The 18,979-nt window shown below is 41.4% G+C and overlaps 1 protein-coding gene across 11 annotated transcripts in view; it reads right to left on the reverse strand.

Moving 5' to 3' along the window:
- dnc (phosphodiesterase dunce) overlaps positions 1–18,979 on the reverse strand; it is a 210,619-nt gene that overhangs the window by 58,693 nt on the left and 132,947 nt on the right. The window contains exon 1 of one of the 11 annotated variants that reach the window (XM_070211256.1): positions 18,830–18,960. The exons of the other annotated variants lie outside the window; for them this stretch is intronic. The gene's annotated coding sequence lies outside the window, so the exon portion shown is untranslated. Of the gene's footprint in view, positions 1–18,829; positions 18,961–18,979 lie in introns of those variants that run through there. 11 annotated transcript variants of the gene reach the window in all.

The following is an 18,979-nucleotide window of genomic DNA, read 5'->3' on the forward strand; positions in this document are numbered from 1 at the left end:
CATGAAAACATCTTCATAACTGTGAGTCTGTGTGCGTGCGTGCGGGCGTGTGTGTGTGTGTGTGTGTGTGACTGAGAATATGTAGGGGGAGAGATAGGGGTGTGTGTGTCACTCTGCGTCTCGGATTTTGTCTTTGACACTTGGCTCGTGCTCCAAACTGTGCTGGCAGCGCGCGCAAATACATGACAGCCAAAGGAGAAATATAAACGGAAAAAACAGCTTGTCGCGAAAAACGCTTTCGCTGCAATTTCGCGAATTGTTTTTAGCTACGGAAGTAAGTTGAAATGGTCACGCAACGTGATCAAAAAATCAAAACTGAGCAGCTTTCACAATATTTAAATGCTGTAAAGACATCGAATCCATTTAAGTTAGAGCAAAAGAAAACCTTTTCGATTTTGGCGAATTGGCAGCGAAAGCGTTTCCGGCCACGCTTCCGGCTGCTAAGCATGACGACACGACATCAAAAGGCGTCACAGTGGCTGCCGCTGGCAAGGTAACGCGCCAGCCACGCCCACTTTGGTCCAGCTGCCAAAATGAAATCAAAGCGGAAAATGCAATAAAAATAATCAAAAAACAAAAAAAAAAAAAACCAAAACAATAAAAATAAGTGAAAAACAAGGAAAATGTGGATAGCGAAAATGTTCCATTTGATTTTTGGCAGTCGATTGTTTAAAAGGCCACTTCCCGTAACACCCCTGCCCCTACCCCTCTCACTACCCCTCCACCAATGCCAGGAGCCAGCTCTGGCCCGTTTTTGGCTTTCATCTGTTCATGAGTTGTTGTTCCTGTTGTTCTCGTGACTGCAAATTGAGCGGGAAAATTAAACGGACACTCGCTTCAAATGGCAACTGGTGACGTCACAAAGGAGCACAGCGAAGAAGAGGAAGAAGTAAAAGTAGAACTTAAAGAAGAAAAAGAAGAAGCAGTATATTTAGAGGGGGACTATGTAAGTTGCCCGTTCGACTCGTCCGATTCCCATAAAAATAGCTTAGCTTGCAACAAATGTCACGTCAGAGACATCCCCCACGCCACCTGCCCCCTGCCACCCTGGACCAACCCTCCCTCTGACGACCACATACAGCAGCCTGTTACCAGCTGATGCCAAGACTTCGAAGTCGAGTCCTTGCCAGCGCCATTTGACAATTAAATGGTGCGCTTGCTGGGCAAAACAATAAGTGGGTGATCAGCTGCTGTGGAAATAGGAGCCAGTGACTGTGGCAGGAGCTTGGCTAGGCGGCATATAAGAGGCAGGAGGGGTTGCGGGTATCTTAAAAATGTTGCGCATTGGCATGGGTAAAAGGTAATGACGTCGCTTTTAGCGTGCCAGCCGAGGCAAACTCAATTAAATGTGACAGTGAAAATGGCTGCCTAAAAGTATGCTTTATGCACGCTAAAGGCAATGGCAAAAGGAAAAGCGAAGCACTTGGAAAATTGTGAGTGGAAAAAGCCAAAGAAATGCTTGTAGCTCTGACAGCAGGCAGGTGCGACAAATACTTCTACACACACACACACACACACACACAACTTACAGAGGCATTCGGAGTGTTGTTTCGCAAAGCAAAATTGGGCGAATCTCAGTCAGTTCAGGCACAAATTTCGAGGAAATACTTAAATTATGAGACATAACTAAATATGTTAAATAAAATAAACTGATATATAAATTAATAAAAATATAAAAAGATATATGCATGCTGGAATACGCTTTTAAAGTCAACATTTTACTGTTAACATATGCTTAATCGCGGCAGTTAGTGTTGTAAAACCACTGAGGAGTAAATAAGTAGCATTGCTTGACTTTTAAGAAAATTAGTTTTCTACTTTATATATTAATGGATGTTACGCAACACTAAAACTGACAACAGACTGTTGGAAGACGCTTTGAAAATTGGATTTTGCTGTGGATCTATGAAACTAATTCAGTTTGAGATTTAGGAATATTTGCTTTTCATTTTATTTCATATCAAATGCAGTTGCAAGAACTACAAGTTGATGGCTTACAATGCCAGTCAGTGTTGTAAAACTGCAAGAAATCCCAATGAAGCAATGTTAGTATTTTAGTTTTGGCAAGCCCTTACAGTACTTAACATACTTTGCTGTAGCTGATAAGCTTCTCCCAAGCCCTGCAAATGTGTTGGCGAAATCGCAGATAAATTGTTTGCTAGAATGAAAGCCATCGCTGCTCCATCAGCGTTTTCATCTCTATCGCCAGGCAATGGCAGCAACAGCAGCAGCAGCTGCCAATAAGCAACGATTATGCTTGTAGCAACAATCGACTCGCTGTTCGCCTGTCTAACTGACTGGCTGTATATAAATTTATATATATATATACATATACAAAAATGACTGTGTGTGTGTATGTGTCAGGCTGTGTGTGTGTACTGCCGCTGTCTTATAATGGGCGCTATTTGCTGACGCTCTTGTTGTTTGTGTGCTAATGTCCTACAAAAATGCATGCGGCACTCCGGAGAGCAACTGCTGCTGTTGTGCGTGTGCGTGTGTGTGTGTGTCTGTGAGTGTGTATTTTAGCACATTGATAGCACATGTGAGGCGCTATAAACTGCAAGCAGTTACTGGCGAAATGGAATGGAAAACTGCCGCCCTAACAAACACGAGACGAGGCAGTTTCCATGCGGCCTCAAATTGCGCATACGTCATGTGCGCCCGACGGGCACAGCCATGATTATATATCTATATACATATATATATAAATATATATGTATATATATATATCTGAATATATATATCTGTGTATTTGCCTAGTACTTGTGCGAACTGGAACTTCGAAGTTGAAGCTTTAAATTGAACGCCATTCGCATGGACAAAGTTTGCAGCCATTGTACTAAGACATTTCAATTTCGTAGCTAAGTAGGTTTTAACTGTCAAACTTGAACTGTAGTCGTTTAATGGCTGAGTTACGCCATGGATTCTCTACAAAAACGGGCAGTATCGCCGACAAATATATATTTGCATATATATATATATATATATAAATAGCTGCGCAAACCAATTGTGCGGCAGTTAACAAGGAACACAGTACATTTTTATTATTACCAAGAAAAAAGTAATATAATTATTGAGATGCAGCATATGGGTGCATTTCTTATAAACAGCAAGGCAGTAGCAGGCAATAATCACATCAATCAGGTCTCAATTACATGCTAAACAGAGTAAAGAGCAGTAATTAAAAGGCACTTTAGCTGTGCTATAAATAGATATATATCTAGTTTAAAGTTTAGATAAAAGAGAAATCAAAGTCTGTTTCTCGATTCGTTTGCTTCGAGGGGAGAGTGTCTAAGAGGGCTGCTACCACTAAGCAATTCCCTTGGAGTGAAATAAATAAATATAAGTAGCTAGAAATATAATGTATATATATAAGACAACTATGAAGTACGACTTCATAAGATTGTTAACATCGAATGGATTTAAATTATGTGCAATTTTGGGATTGCTTAAAATTGCTTTGCATGAATGGGCACGGCGCCATATGCGCTAGAGTATATGTAATTTTGTCAGCAAAATAGTTAATTAGTTTATAATCATTTAATGCACTGCAAATTGTCAGCAGCGAAGGCGTGCCGCGTGGGCGTGGCAGCAGCTGTGGCAGCTGTGTGTGCATAAATTAAATTTAAATTAAACGTTTCGCTGCCTAAATGATGAGCTTTAAATGGCGACTGGCGATAAACTCAGTGCCAGATATTCATGATGATCATGATGAGACGATAATGATGATGATGATGAAAATATTGCAGAATTTGATAGCAATAATAATGAACTAAGTGCTACAAAAAGACCGCGACGAGTTGATCAGAGTTCGATTTTCTTTTGGCAATAAACACACAGCACAGCGGGCAGCTGTTAGCCAGTGGACGTGGCCTATAGACTTAAAATGCTTAATTAAGGCGACTGTTCTTTAACAAAAAAAAAAAAAAAAACACTGCTGAGCCAAAAGAACGTGAAAACACGTGAATTACATATTGAGTTTAGCTGAGCAGCATTGCCAGCCATAAATTTGCAGAGTTGCCATATGACAAATAGAAGATGATAGACTAGACGCGATTTAAATGTTCCTCTTGAGGCCCTATACCAGTTCTCTGCTCTAAAGGAAATTAAGACTCGTGAAATAAAGTTTGAATCATATACTGAGCAGCATTGCCAGCCATAAGGCTGTAAAGTTGCCACACGACTGAAAACAGTTGATTGACCAGATTTAAATGAGAATCCTAATCTCTAAGCTAAGTATTCGGCTCTATAAGAAGAAAAACTGCTGATTAACAGAACATTAAGACATGTCTTGAGTGAATTAAATATAGAATCTAACACTGAACAGCGTTGCCAGCCATAAAGTTGCAGAGTTGTCATGTGACAGAAAGAAGCCGATGAACTAGACGCGCTTTAAATGTACCTCCGAAACTCTAATGCCAGTTTTCTGTCTAGATTTATACGATTTCAAGTTGCAAAGCAAACGGTAAGGATATTTATAATGTAGCTGCTATGTAAATATGAATACAAATACAAATATCCTTTGTGGCCTACGGCTGAATCGACAATCATTTTGAAAAGCATTGAAGAGCATAAGGATAATGATGTTATTGTGTTGCTGCTCATTGTGTTTTTTTTTTTTTTTCGCTGTGGTTGTTGTTGTTGAACGATATAAAAATACCACATAAAAATATTTCCCTCATATGTACTTACAGGAATGTTGGCCCAAAATAAGAGTAAATGCGTATAAAAATGGCATTAGAAATACACAAAAGGAGACCAGGAGCCAGCAGCATTGAAAGCCAGTTGACGGGCGAGGGCGTAACAGGGGGTGTGCCTGTTCGGGGGGCGGGAATGTTGGAGAATGTTACAGAAACAGGAAATAAAAATCCACTTTAAGCGTTTTGAATACAAATGCAAATACACAGACAGACATGGAGTGAAAGAGATAGTGTTAGATAAAGACCAGATGGCGAGAGAAAGGGAGAGAGAGAGAGAGAGTGTTTTGAGTCTGACAAGTGAGTGAATGATGAGCGAGGCGGAGACGGAGACGGAGACGGCGACGGAGACGGAGATAAATGCGGTCACATTGAGGAACATTAATATATACGCGCATTTCTTTTTGAAAGGCAAAGGCCCCTGAAAGGGTTTTCTGTATTTTTCTCAAATTTTCTTCTACTCTTTTTTTTTTTTTTTGCTTGATGCGACTACAAATAAAGACAAGTATGCGTGTGTGTGTGTGACGATGCCAAAAGCTGTCATATAAACTGCAAGCAGCTTGGGCACAAAAGCAGCACAAAGCAGACGCCAGAGGCGTCTAAGTGAGTGAAGGAGGGGGGCATGACGGGTAGACAGAGCACATAGCATGCCACAAATGAAGTGGCAGAATTCGCAGGCAAACAGCAAGCAGCGCATCTATGAAAGAATCATAGCATCGTTTTAGGCGCACAGGTGGGAGCAATGCGAAATGCGAGCTGAGCAACAGCGACAAGGAGAGTTAGAGGAGACAGCGAGAGGATTGTGAGAGACAAACGGAATAAGTGAGAATTGCCGAGGGCAACGGGTGAAGTCAAATTGAAGAAATTGCAAAAGCGGAAGTGCAATAAAGTGTAAGAAACACAGCAGCGACATGCCACAGCGGGCACAAAGACAATGCACACACACAAACACACACACACACACTCACACACACACAGATACACACACAAGCACTTACAGGCACAATCAGACAAGTGTGACGCGTGAACGCAGTCAAAGGAGTTGAAAATGCAGGAAATGTAAGTAGTTCAGTTGTTAAACTGAAATGTGAGAGGGTATTTGAGGAAACGGTGCGAAACAAACAAAGAAAGCAGCTCAAAGTATAGAAATCAGTTATATAAATATACAACATATATCTGAATATAAGAGCAGGTAGTTTCGCAGATATTTCAGAGTTCAATTTTCACACCAGCTGCTAAGGGAACGTCCGATAAAAGCAAAAGATGTACAGGAATAGTGTTGCAAAACATGCAAACTTATCGAAATCAGACATCAAAATAGTGTTTAAAAACAGTGTTGAAAGAAGAAAGCCTTTTGGTTCATATAAATTTGCATAACCGCTAAAATGTATATAGAGCCTTGTTATCGATTAATTCAACTATCGATTGCAGCTTCAAGCGATTATTTTGCAGCCATCAACTAAAAGTGTCTCAGCTCTGTACAACACTTGCAAAAAACTATGTTTCAAGAAACTCAGGTAAGAAACATGTGGCATGCAAATAGTATGTACAGCAAAAATACGTGTAGAATGAACGGAAACGTTACTAGCACAAGGACCTCAAAAGTATGCAACATTAAGTGTGCGACAACGTCATCAGTTTTTGCCTCTTTTTCTTTAGTTTAGTTTAGTTTAGTTGTCCCTCTCTCTCTCTCTCTCTCTCTCTCTCTCTCTTTCTTTGCCTTGCCTTTGCTGTCTCTGCTTGGACTGGACAGCCGACTGGGCCGGCTGTTGCCTCTTATGTGCCATTTTGGCACAAGTTTCGTTAGCCTTGTCTGCTGTTCGGCTACCCGAGTAAAAGGGCATGCATAACAAGTCAGACGGCTTGCAACACATAATATCCAATTATAATTCTCAACTGGCTTAGGCGTAAGCAAAAAATTTGAAATATTTATGGATTTATGTGGAAAAGAATAATCATGAAACTTATATATCTTAACTTAAGTAATTGAAAGAGAGATTGGCTGCAAAACCTTTAAAGGGTATTGAGTAAGCAGTTATGCAACAAGTGAATGTATAATAGCTGTTGTGTTTTTCTTCTGCTTGTTTCATATTGTTGCGAAAGTCTCATTAACAAAATGCAAAAGAAAAAAAAAATAAAAACGCAATAACAAATGCGACATGAGAAAAGTGAAAGCTTTAAAAGGAAAAACAAAAACAACAACAGTAATGGGAAGAAAAACAACTTGGCGCACAAAAGTGGATCCTTGAGCCTCTTCAAGTCTGCCTGCCTGCTGCAGTCGTTGCTCCTCTTCTTCTTCTTCTTCTTATTCTTATTCTTGTTGTTGTTATTTGGCAAACGAAGCAGCGACAAAAGTGTGCCCCAAGGACAGCTGGCGCAGCGTGCGGCATGAGAATGTGGAGACAATATGTTTTGGCCACTAATCAAGTTGGCTTCCAGAAATGAACTGCACTTTTGGGTTAGACTCTCGAAAGTTAAATTATGAAAATGCCAGACACAATGATATTGTGGGGGCAAGAGGCAAACACACACACACACACACACACACACACACACACACACACACACACACATACACACAGATATATACACACATATTAATGAATAAATGCCAAAACAATTTGCATAAAAAATATTTGTGCCAAAAAGTTTTACATTTCACTTTTTTGACTGTTGTTTTGTGTGTTGTTCTTGTTGTTGTTGTTGTTGTTATTGTTCTTATTGTTGTTGTGGCCAACAAAAATTTCCATATGAAAAGCAGCGTGTGGGCGTGGCAGGGCATTGCGTTTGGCAGCGAGTTTATCAGCTAAAGCAACGCCTAATCAACATCAAGCCAAACGCCATTAGGCGACCGCACAATTTACAGCTGTTTGTCAGCCCTTGCCAAGGTGCTACTCCGCCCGCAGCCCGCAGCCCCACGTCCCCCCTTTCCCCCTTACGGTGTTTGCAAAAACTTTTCTGTGCCTGTATGCGTGTGTGTGTGTGTGTTTTGGTTTTATTCTGACTGCTGCTTCAAGTTGAAATTGAATTTTAACATATTTTTGTTTGTATTTCATTTGCGCAACTCATTAAGCCCAAAAACAGCGCAGAGCTCAGCCTGGCACTCACACACACACACAAGCTTCACTTTTAATGCCAGCAGAATGCACACACACACACACACACACGTACGCACAGAAAGGCGCACAAAAGTAGGCTACACGCGGGCCACAGACATTGATCGTGTGCGAGAATCTGTTTAATTTGCGAATCAGAACAAAAAATTTACGTGACGTGTCGAACGCACGCACGTGCTTGACTAATATTCACATACTCTGCACAAAAAAAAAAAAAAGAGAGTTTGACACAAAAAATAAAAAGTACAAATATTTATGTTGAGCTAGTTCTGTGTTTTAAATGATTATTATAGAGCAATTAAAATGGTTTTGTGTTCAAAATGTTCAGAAGAGCATCAAGTAAGAGTGCCGCAACGAAGGATACCCTGTACCCAGTCAATAGATTCTATAGTTATCGAGCTGGATGTTGTTGCTGACTAAGCATATTTATTTATGCATGTATATTCATTTCTATATTTAGATCGAAGAATCTTTCTACGCCCGTTGCATAATATCTAAAAATTATGTTTTACTGCTTTTGCAATTTTCGCGCAACTTTTGTGCGCTTCTTTTGAAAGATTGTAAAATAAAAATATTCATAAAAAGAATGTATATTTGTGTGGTTGAATAAAACTTGATGCCAGCAGCTGAAGACAGCTGCCTGCGAAAGCAACAATTTGAATAAATGTAAATTTAAAGGTCGAAATAAAAGGTGAGGCTTAGACTAAAGCTGCGGCTGAGGCTGAGGTCGGGCCGCAGCACGCGCCCATCTCTAAGCGGTTCGATCCAATCAATTCTTGATGTCTTTATTAATATTTATGCGTTGCCGCTGCCAAAAAGTAAGCCAAGACAGGCGCTCACACTCTCACGCTTGCTCAATTTGTGTGTGTGTGTGTGTGTGTGTGTGCGTGTGTGTGTGTGTGTGTGTGTGTGTGTGTATTGCGCCCACGCCATAACGCAGTTCGTCTGCGCGCCCGAATATATGCAATGAAAATTTTTTAAGTGCTTTAATTCTATTTCATGGCCTTTGCATGCGTCCCTTTCGGCACCTGCCACTCAACCAGGCCACCATAGTCCACCAATTTGAGAGCCCCCCCACCCCGCACACAAAACGCCCACTCTCAGCAATAATTTGATTGTGTTTGTGCAATAAGCGCGCCCTTCACAAAGCAACGCTGTGGTCCTCTGAATATTATTTATGTTGTTTTTATTTCTCGAATGGCTCCTCATTTGCCTGCTGACATTTTAACAATTTGCACTAAAAATGCTCTTTAGCGGCAAATATATATATATATATATATATATATATATATATATGTATATATATGTATACATGTATGTGTGTGTGCGTGTACTTTTTTGGGTCTTTGTTGGGCGCCTTGCGTACACCACAAGGCCGCCAGTTGGCTAATCCGCTTTGTAGCCATTAATGGGCACGCCCCCCTTGGTCTGACCGCCCCCGCGGTGGCCACTGAATTGGTTGGCCATAAATAAGAAGCCAGTTGGCAGTCGACGCACGTAGGCGGTCATTAGATCAACTTTAATGTCATGCAGCGCACGTTTTTATTTACTTAGATCTGACTCTCTCTCTCGCTCTCTCTCTCTCTCTCTCTCTTGTTTTGTCAGCTAAGACAATGGGCGGCCAGTGGCCACTGCACACGCCCACAAAATGTAACTTTTCAATAAGTTCACACGTTGTTAAAGAAGGCGACAGCAACAACAACAACAACAACAACAGCAAAAGGTCAATTGAAACGCCAATTTTGACCTTTACATATTTGGCTCATCATAAAAAATATAATCAAAATTTATATTGTATGCATTGTAATATAAAATGGACAATTATACGACCTTTTAATTTCATTAAATTTTTATATTTTTAGCTTATTCTTTTCCATGTTTTATTTGCTTTTTTTATTGAAAAAGTGCAATATTTTCAATTACTAAAACTTTTTTTTAAAGAAAAAATGTCTTTCATTTCCATTAATTATGTCTTGTCCTTTTTGCATTTCTTTTTTATGATTTTGTGCTTCTGTGTTTTTTATTTCTCTTAGTCACAAATTTAGCCTTTTTTAGCATTTCACATAGTTGAATATATTTTCTTACTATACGAATATAATAAAATAATGTGCATAGCAAAAAGGAAGTATAAAAACTCGTCTATTCAATCTAGAAAAAAGACGATTAGTTTTTGTAAGAAATAAATTCGGTAAGCACGTAAAATAAAGGATTCTCTCAACGAAATATCCCATCATTTCAGTCATTCGCATCGTTCACACTGCAAATTGAAAACTGCATTTAACGTACAGTGAAAACTAACCAAACGAACACTTCTAATGTCCCACATGAACAGGCATTTTCTTAGCAACAACCTTCTGGACTTAACCCCTTTTAAACGGACGCGGACAATAAACTACAAAGTGAATGCATCAATCTGAAATTCAATAAAGAGATTTCTAAATCAGTTCACGCCCATTCGCAGTGGATGCAGAAGCGAATGTTCGCGCCAGTGAGTTTTCACTGTATTTGTATTTTGTATATGTTCCAATTACAGCAGAAAGACGTGAAAATGGAAGAGAAACCCAAACGAATTCGTTACAACTGGCAGATTCATCTATGCGCAAATCAATGCCACTCGCGGGCGGGGGGGCGCGGCATCGGGGGTTACGCTCCGTGCATGGCTGGTCACACTGGCGCCCATCATGACGAGCCACCATTTTCACCTTTTTTAATACACTTTCAGCAGGTGAGGACGCGTTTATTGGTTGTGTGCCAGGTTATTGAAGCCAAAGTCTTGAAACTTCGCTTGCAGACTCGTGTGTGAATTGTATAAGGAAAAAGTGGTTAACATTTTGTTTAGGCCACGCCCACTATGGGGGCAGGCACAAACGGAAAAGAGCATTGCGCAGTTGGCTACACCCGACGGCGACTTGTTCACCTTTTTGCGTCTGGCATTCGGACATGTTTTGAGCGGGGTTATCAATGCATGCCATTAAAACTGGGGAAGACTTGGATGTGTCTGAGCTGCATGTGTGTGTGTGTGTATGGCTGGGTGTGTAGCTGTGAGTGTGTGTGCTAACCTCAATACTGAGTAGACCAGCGTCTTTTTGCTGCAGCAGCCGCATTTGGATATTTCATCATCGCATGTTGCTGTCATTGCGAGTTCTTTGCTAGGCTAACATTTTTTTCTATTGCCCCAGAACTAGAACATGCGCCAGGATTAGCTGCTGTGTAGGCCAGGCAAGTGGCAGGGGCAGGGGAAAGATGGTGAGGGGGTGGGGGCACAACTTTAATTGAAATCTTTTTGAGCAGCGACTTTATGCAATTTCAAGTACTTCCTGACAACCCCACAGCCAGTCAGCCAGTCAGCCCGCCCCCTTCGAATGATTGCTCGGCAAAAGTTTTGCCCAACAACTTTGGCTCAAAGTCAAAGCTGGCGCTGCAGCAATTGGGGGTAAATGGGAAAATGGGCAAATGGGGAAATGGGGAAATGTTAATGGAAGTTTGTTTTGCTCTCGTGCGGGACACAAACTGAAGTCAAGTGCTGCCAGCCAACAAAATGTTCAGCTGTCAGTTGCTCAAAGCCCGCGCTGACAGATTGGTGACAAAATGTTTGCTGTGTGCGTGTTTTATGGTAGCTCATCCCCAGGTGATGGTCGACAATAAAGCTGTGCCCGGTTGGGCAACGGGACAATGCAGTTGTCGACAGTCACGCGATCCACGAACGACGATCATCACGAACTGTTGCTGGCGCTCGCAATAGTCGAGTGATGATTAATTCGCAATTTGTTACACAAAACTTCAGACAAAATCATGGATTGTGTGCAATTCTATAGAATTGGATGCATATCTATATCTAACAATAGTGCCTCGTGCTGGCTTTTTGCTCTGAATGCATTGCAATTATTTTGTGAATCTATCATTTTTAATAAGCTGTACCTTGATAAGCACCTAGGGTAATGACACCGGAACCAGATTGTTCCGTTGCCTTTAGCTATAATTTACATTCAATTACCATTTGCGGACATATACCTGCTCGTATACGCATCATAAGCCGAACACTGACGAAATTCTTAAGGCCCGTCGCCGTTACACAACACTTAACTTGTGTCGTACAACACTGATAGCGAAAGTGTTGGTAATCGCGTTATTTCAACTATTTTCTATTCTGCTGCTACAAGTAGGCTAATCATGCCCAGGGCAGTGTTGGTAATCGCAGTAGACAGTAGACAGTGTTGATAATCACGAAGCGTTAACTCTTTTCTTCGCCATAGCTACAAATATGTTAAGCATGCCAAAGGCAGTGTTGGTAAACGCGCAGCTTTAACTTTTCAACATGCTGTTGCTACAAATAGGTTAAGCATGCCCAAGGCAGTGTTGGTTAAGGCATTAGACTGTGTTGGTAGTTGCGATACTTTAGTCTTTTCTATGCTGTATCTACAAATAAGTTAAGCATATCCTAGGCAGTGTTGGTAATCGCGTTACTTTAACTATTTTCTATTCTGCTGCTACAAATAGTTAAAGCATGCCCAAGGCAGTGTTGGTAATCACGTAGCTTTAACTTCTTTCCATGCTGTTGCTACAAATAGGTTAAGCATGCCCAAGGCCTACGATAATGGGGCTCGTTTAATTCTGTGCAACAAGAACAACAAAAAACGGGAGCGACAAAAACAAGAAGAAAAACAATAAGAGCGACAGCGACAACAAGAGGGACAGCGATGACGACGACGATGACGATGACGATAACGATGACAGCGTCATGTAACGGAAAACGGAAATTAAAATCCACATGCCGGCCTGTCGACAAAGTGCCAAGGCGTCTATAGATGGCATCACTCCACTACGCACATCCCCAACACAGCCCGGCCCAACTTTAAACACCCCCCGCAGGCCATCTTGGGCTCTGAAGTGTGGCATCAAAAAGTGCGCAATAAAGCATAATAATAAAGACGTTCTAATAGATGAACAATTTCAAGTTTGAAACGAACAAAAGATGAAAGCGAACCAAATGCAAAATGCTTCAGAGCGAAAAATATGCTGCACACATTTGTCTACACATGTGAATATATATGTATACAGACGATATGGGGTCGGAAACGGCTCAGTCTACCCGTCAAGACATTTCTTGATAAATTTATAATATACTCCTCAAGGTTGTATCAAGAGAGAGAGCGAGAGAGAGAGAGGGTGCATGGGATATAGAAATACCTTTCATTATATTATATAATATAAATTGATGCGAATAAACACAACTAACAGTTGAGTTAGGCTAACAGATGCAGGTTAACAGTTGTCAGGCTAACAGCTAGGGAAATAGATGTCAGCTTAACATATGTTAGACAAGCAGAGGTTGGGCCAACAGTTGCTATGTTAACAGTTGTTAGGCTAACGGATGTTAGCCTAAGAGCTGTTCGGATAAGAGTTGCTAAGTTAACAGCTGTTAGGCTTAAAGTTGCTCGGTTAACAACAATTAGACTAACAGCTGTTAACTAGAGCTTGCTCTGAATAGTCTTAGCTTTGGGATGTTAAGCAGACAATCCAACTACTTGTTTATACTATGTTATGCAATTTTCATCAAATATCTAACAATAGTTCCTTATTCAACCATTTACAAATAGTTTTAATTCAAGAATTTAATTTAATAAAAACGTATCTATTAGGCATCCATTTGGAAGACCGCGGCCCATTCATAATAATTTACCAGACATTTTATGGCGCCTCGAAGTAGAAGTTGTTGTCAGCAGCAACAGATACAAAACTTCCAGCTAAAAAAGCCGCACAAAAGCCGACCCCTAGACCCCTATATAACTGAACCCCTATATCCCTGGCCGCTGCCCGCCGCCCAACAAATATTAAGAAAGTTGGCTGCCTGCGAATATCCTTCAGCCAGTTGCCATGGCCATCGCAAATGTTGTGTGCAGCTCCTACCGAGTCTTTTGCCTTGTTGCTCTGCGGATTTCTAGCTATTTTTTAATAACATTTTTCAATTATTTACCTCTAAAGTGCGTTACCTATGCACTCGCAAATAGACAAACACTTAAAGCTCGCTGGAATTTTGCAATTATTCTGACCAAGAAAATGAAAATATTCCAACTAAGAATTTTAATTTATGTTGAGAGTAAAGTCAAGTTAAAGACAAACAACTAAATAGATATAAAAGTCGAGAATAGTAATATAAATTGCAATGGAATTTCATATTCATTGAGAATTACTTAAGAAATTCTAGAAATCAAAATTAATTGACATGAGTTTCAGGGAATATTTGTAATAGAAGATAAATGCAAGAGTTCTAGCAATTGGGTGAGCAACATTTTTATGGTTATTCTAATTGGAATTGGAGTCAAAGACTTAGTTGGGGCACTGTCTAATGTGGCAGCTGCTTTAGCTGAGGATTTGAACCAGCATCCTGCCTTTTCAGTTGCCCCAATGACTTTAACCGGAACCAGGGCCCAGAACAGCTCGACTTCGCTCTGAAGAAGCCCTGCGTATAACTGGAGAAGCAAACTCTTGCCTATTCCCAAACTCAAGCTATATAAAGCTATATATTTAGTCCTGTCAGTTTACACAGGACTAAGAAGTCTCTATTTATCTACTTAGGAACTAGACTTTTGAATGGGCTGGCATTTAAGGAAAGGTGGGAAGATATATGGATTTGATAATAAAGCTTAGATAAGTTAAGCATTTTGTAAGCAGATCAGATATATGCACGATATCCTAACTTCTAGCCCCCCCCCCCAAAACCCCACTCGCACACACTATTTTTTTGTGGCACAAGCACAAGGCCATAAAATCTGTTATTAGTAGGTAAAACATGTAATTGCTCCGTTGAGCGGCGGCTGCGACCGAGCTGGTTGCAGTCTGTGCGACAGCGGGCGCGCATTTGTTAGTTGTGTGTGTGGGGGGGGAGAAAGGGGGCCGACTGGATGGGACGGGTCGCACATAAAGCATGTGGCAGCTGTTTGGTGGGCGAAACACCGCATGGAGAGCATAAATGAAAATCAATAAATAACAATTTTATCGCTAACCGAGGCTCAGAAGCTGGATGCTAGACCCGGAACCGGCCAGACTCTCTCTCTGTGTGTGTGTGTGTGTGTGTGTGTGTGCTTTGGGCCAACTTTTAGTGCAAATGCCAAATGGCAAGTAAGCTAAAAAGAGAATAGAAGCAACAACAAAAACCAAAACTAGCTAAAAATGAGAGCGAAATTTGCAAAAAAAAAAAACCGCCAAAACAAAATCAATAAATTGTTGTACACGTTAAGTTCTAGCTCCCAATGGAAGTGGGTGGCTGGGCGGGGGGCGTGGGGCGTGGTGCGGTTGGCTGTGGGTGTGGCTCTCTGAGCGATTGGCATGCTAATGCAATCGTTCAATAAATCGCAAATGCAACAAAATTGCAAGCAAACCGAACAACGCGAACATTTAGTCAAATCAAAGCGATTTGAGTGGCTGCCGCGGTCAGTCAATCAATCAATCAGTCAATCAATTAAACCATCCATCAGCCAAGCGGTTAGCCAATGCTTAATGTGCAAAAACGTGCTGCGAAAGTGCGCAAGAAAGCCGAGAGAAAAAGAAAAAAAAACTAATACCCTAGCGGCGGGTTTAGTACAGATGTGTTGCAATATCAAATCAATCAATCAATCAATCAAATGATTGACTGACATCTACTCAAGTCGACAATGCAAACAGATTTCAAGCATTTTCTGGTCTAGTGGTCGGGCATCAAATTAAAATGCATCGAGTAAATGTCAATTTGAATCGGGATATTCGCAAAACCAATATACTCGCTGCCGCTATGTTAACAGGGTATTAAATGCGACGTCAACGTTAACAGAAAAGGCCCAAATTAAGCGCAGATCGCGGAACAAGTGAAATTGAATCAATTATGTCAGCGTGTGCTTGCGCGCGTGTGTGTGCGTGTGTGTGTGTGTGTGTGTGTGTGCTAATCGCTGGAACAGTCACGTCCAAAATAGTATGCACACCGAACGAGCGCGAGAGCAGCGCGTTGCGAGGCGGCAGTCGCACTGGCGTCTGCTAAATAATCGCCGCTAAGCAAGGTACGTGACAGGTGTAGGTGATAGCTAAGCAGACATTTGAGAGAATTGCGACAGCGAAAAATGATAATGCTATGGCCATGTACATATTACAAATTATTTAAAAGGTCGATAAGCCCGCGTAGACACGTACGAGTTCTGGCCAAGTGCGATCATTCCGATCATTCAGTACACTCATCATTCATATTCAGAACATATTCACCTGCTCCATACACTTTTCGCTGTGGAATCGTATACGTTACGAATATTACGATCGATATCTACTTAAATCTTTGTTAGCTAAACTGGTAAAATTCAAAGATGGCTCAAGCTAATTCCACCGAAAACGGTGTAAAATGCGTGAAAAGTGAAAAGTTTTCTGCTTAAAACTTAACTGAAAAGATTATAAGAAGGCCTAAGCTAATTCCACCTAGAGCGGTAAAAAGGTTTTCAAGCAAATATTAATATAAATTCAATTAAAAACAGTTTTTTAGAATTTATTCCCCAATTCTAGTTGCCGCTAAATTCACAAGTTGCGGGCGAGAAATGCGTGAAAAGGGTTGTCAAAAAAAAACACAAAGTCTCTCTATAGAGCTTATGGCGTTTTGTCAGCATCTTTGTTCGGGGTCCGGATGGAAATCAAGTTTAGTCAGTTGCTGGCTTTTTGCTTGGCTCTAAATTAAATTACGTTTGTCTTAATTGTTGTTTTAAAATATTGGCCCAAAGTTGCAGTTGGCCATGTTGCCGCACTTCATCAACGGACGCACTCCCAAGACGACAAACAAGAAGAAGACAATGCCGACGTCGACGATGATGAAGATGCTACACACACACACAGAGAGAGAGGGAGAGGGAGAGGAAGACAAAGTGTTGTCCTTTCATATCCCTTGGCGCGAGCCCCGAAAACTTTTTGATTTGTTTAGGTAAAAAGTTGTTGCGTTTGGTTTATGCAAAGCACAAGGCGGCGACGTCAATGCCAACGCTGACAGCGACGCCGACGCTAGCGTAAATCTCTCTCTCTCTCTCTCTCTCTCTCTCTCCCTTTCACTCCGGCTAGCCTAGTCCGCAGTTCCACTGCTTCCATCGTTTCCCCGTTTTTACCGTTCCACCGTTTGTTTACTATTATTTTGGCATCCGCTTTTAATTTACGCGTCGCATCGGCCAAGCCAAGCAGCAAATAGAAATGCGCTGGGCAAATAAATAGAATATGAATGTCGGCCGCAGCAGCGGACGGGACAGCGACCGAGCACCGGGCAGCTGCTGGACGGTAAATTACATTTTTGAAATCAACGCCAGCAGCGCTGCCGATAGAGTTAGGGCAGCTGAAGTGCGGCAACAGCGCGTCGCATTAGATGACGCTCGATGAGCGGCACCGTTGGATGAAGAAGAAGACGGAGTCAAAGAAGAAGAAGATAAGGAAGACAGCAACTGATTCACTGATCCATTCAACCTTATGTACAATATGTTTGCGGGTGGGCAAATTGAGTGGTGAGCGTGCGTATGCGTGCGGGGGGAGGTATAGGGGGCAGGCACGTTATATCCTGCCCGTTGTCTGCTGTTGGCAAGCGGGCGGCACTAGGGCGTGGCTGGGGTACATCGCAACCGTTTTACTGTGCTGAAAATTCAATTTGATTTGATTTGATTTTCGTTCTCGTTTTCGTTTGAATGCACACCAGAAGCAGCAGCAGCAGCAGCAGCAGCAAAGAAATGATATCAAATTAGTTGAAATAGAAGTAAAAAGACCCCCCCCCCCCCCCCAACCCTCAAACGCGCCACCACTTCAGCTTGAGTTGAGCTGCGTGTTGGCTTTGGTTCGCTTGAAAAAAGTTTAAGCAACAGCAGCAGAAGAAAATAAAACCTTAAAAGCTCTGCAGACAAGAGATCACAAGTTGTAAGAGATGAGCGAGACACAGAATGGAAGTGAAACGAATGCACATGCTTCTTCACTCTGTAAAGCAGCAGCAAAGGCGACATTACACACAAGCAAAGCTTAAGAGAGGGCACCGAAGAGCGCACAAACTAGGCAATAGGCGATCGCTTTAATATGGCAATAGGTCTAATTAGAACATTGTCGCAGTGTGCCACTGCCATGCATATTTAAGAGTAATTTGCATAAGAGTATTTACAGGGACACTTGAGTTTAACAAGCACAACAGAGCAGAGTTGACAAATACAAATATAAATATAAGATAATTATTTGTGTCCTATATTATCTTGCATTAATATATGGGGTATATACCAGGCTTTTTATGATTTGTTTATTCGAATCGAAAGCGTATGCGCTATTCGATGCTTTCGCTCTTTGTACGTTCTATGCGTATATATATATATATGTATATGCATATGTAAACGTACGTGCGTGTGCTTGAGTGTGTGTGTGTGTGTGTGTGCATGTCTCTTGCTTTTTCAAGTGCAAATACAAATTCGAAGCAAACAGCCACGCGACAATTTGGGAAGCCCGTTGTCAATTGAGCGCCTTTTTATAAGGCACACACACACGCACACACACACGCACACGCACACGCACACAGGTACATACATATATAAGCACGCTATGTACTTGGGTGCTAGCAAAGATTTTCATTGAGTTGAGTTTTGCTGTTGTTGCTCTTGTTCTTGTTGCTGCTGTTCTTGTTCTTGTTGTTCTTGTTGTTGTTGTTGTTGCTGTTGCTGCTTTTCATTTTACGTTTTTCGCATTTACGGCGCGCGATAAAAATCAACAGTTTTGTCGACTCTTGTTGTTGTTTTTATGGGACGATATTTTTTTTTGTTGGTTTTGTATTTTTTTTTTTTTTATCGCGTCTCGGCCGCAATTAATTTAAAACATTAAAATTTTTGCCATGAGGTCGTTTGGGGCTTCTTTTTTTTTTCTAATTAATTTCGTTCAGCGGCGACGTTGTTGTTGCTGCTGCTGCGGTTGCTGTTGTTGTTGCTGTTGTTGTTGTTGTTGTTGTTTTGTTGTCTTACGCTAGTTTGCACTTTTAGTAGTTGCTCACGCGTTCTCCTCTACCTCTTGCTCTCTCTCTCTCACGTGGCTGGCGCTCACTAACATTTGCTCTCTTCCTCTCTCGCTCGTGCATGTGTGTGTGTGCGTGTGTGTGTGTGAGTGCAGCCGCTGCCGCTGCTGCTGCTGCGTTTTGTTTATTTGTCTGTTCCACTT

Source organism: Drosophila virilis, chromosome X, assembly GCF_030788295.1.
Source record: "Drosophila virilis strain 15010-1051.87 chromosome X, Dvir_AGI_RSII-ME, whole genome shotgun sequence".
In the NCBI taxonomy this organism is placed as follows: domain Eukaryota; kingdom Metazoa; phylum Arthropoda; class Insecta; order Diptera; family Drosophilidae; genus Drosophila; species Drosophila virilis.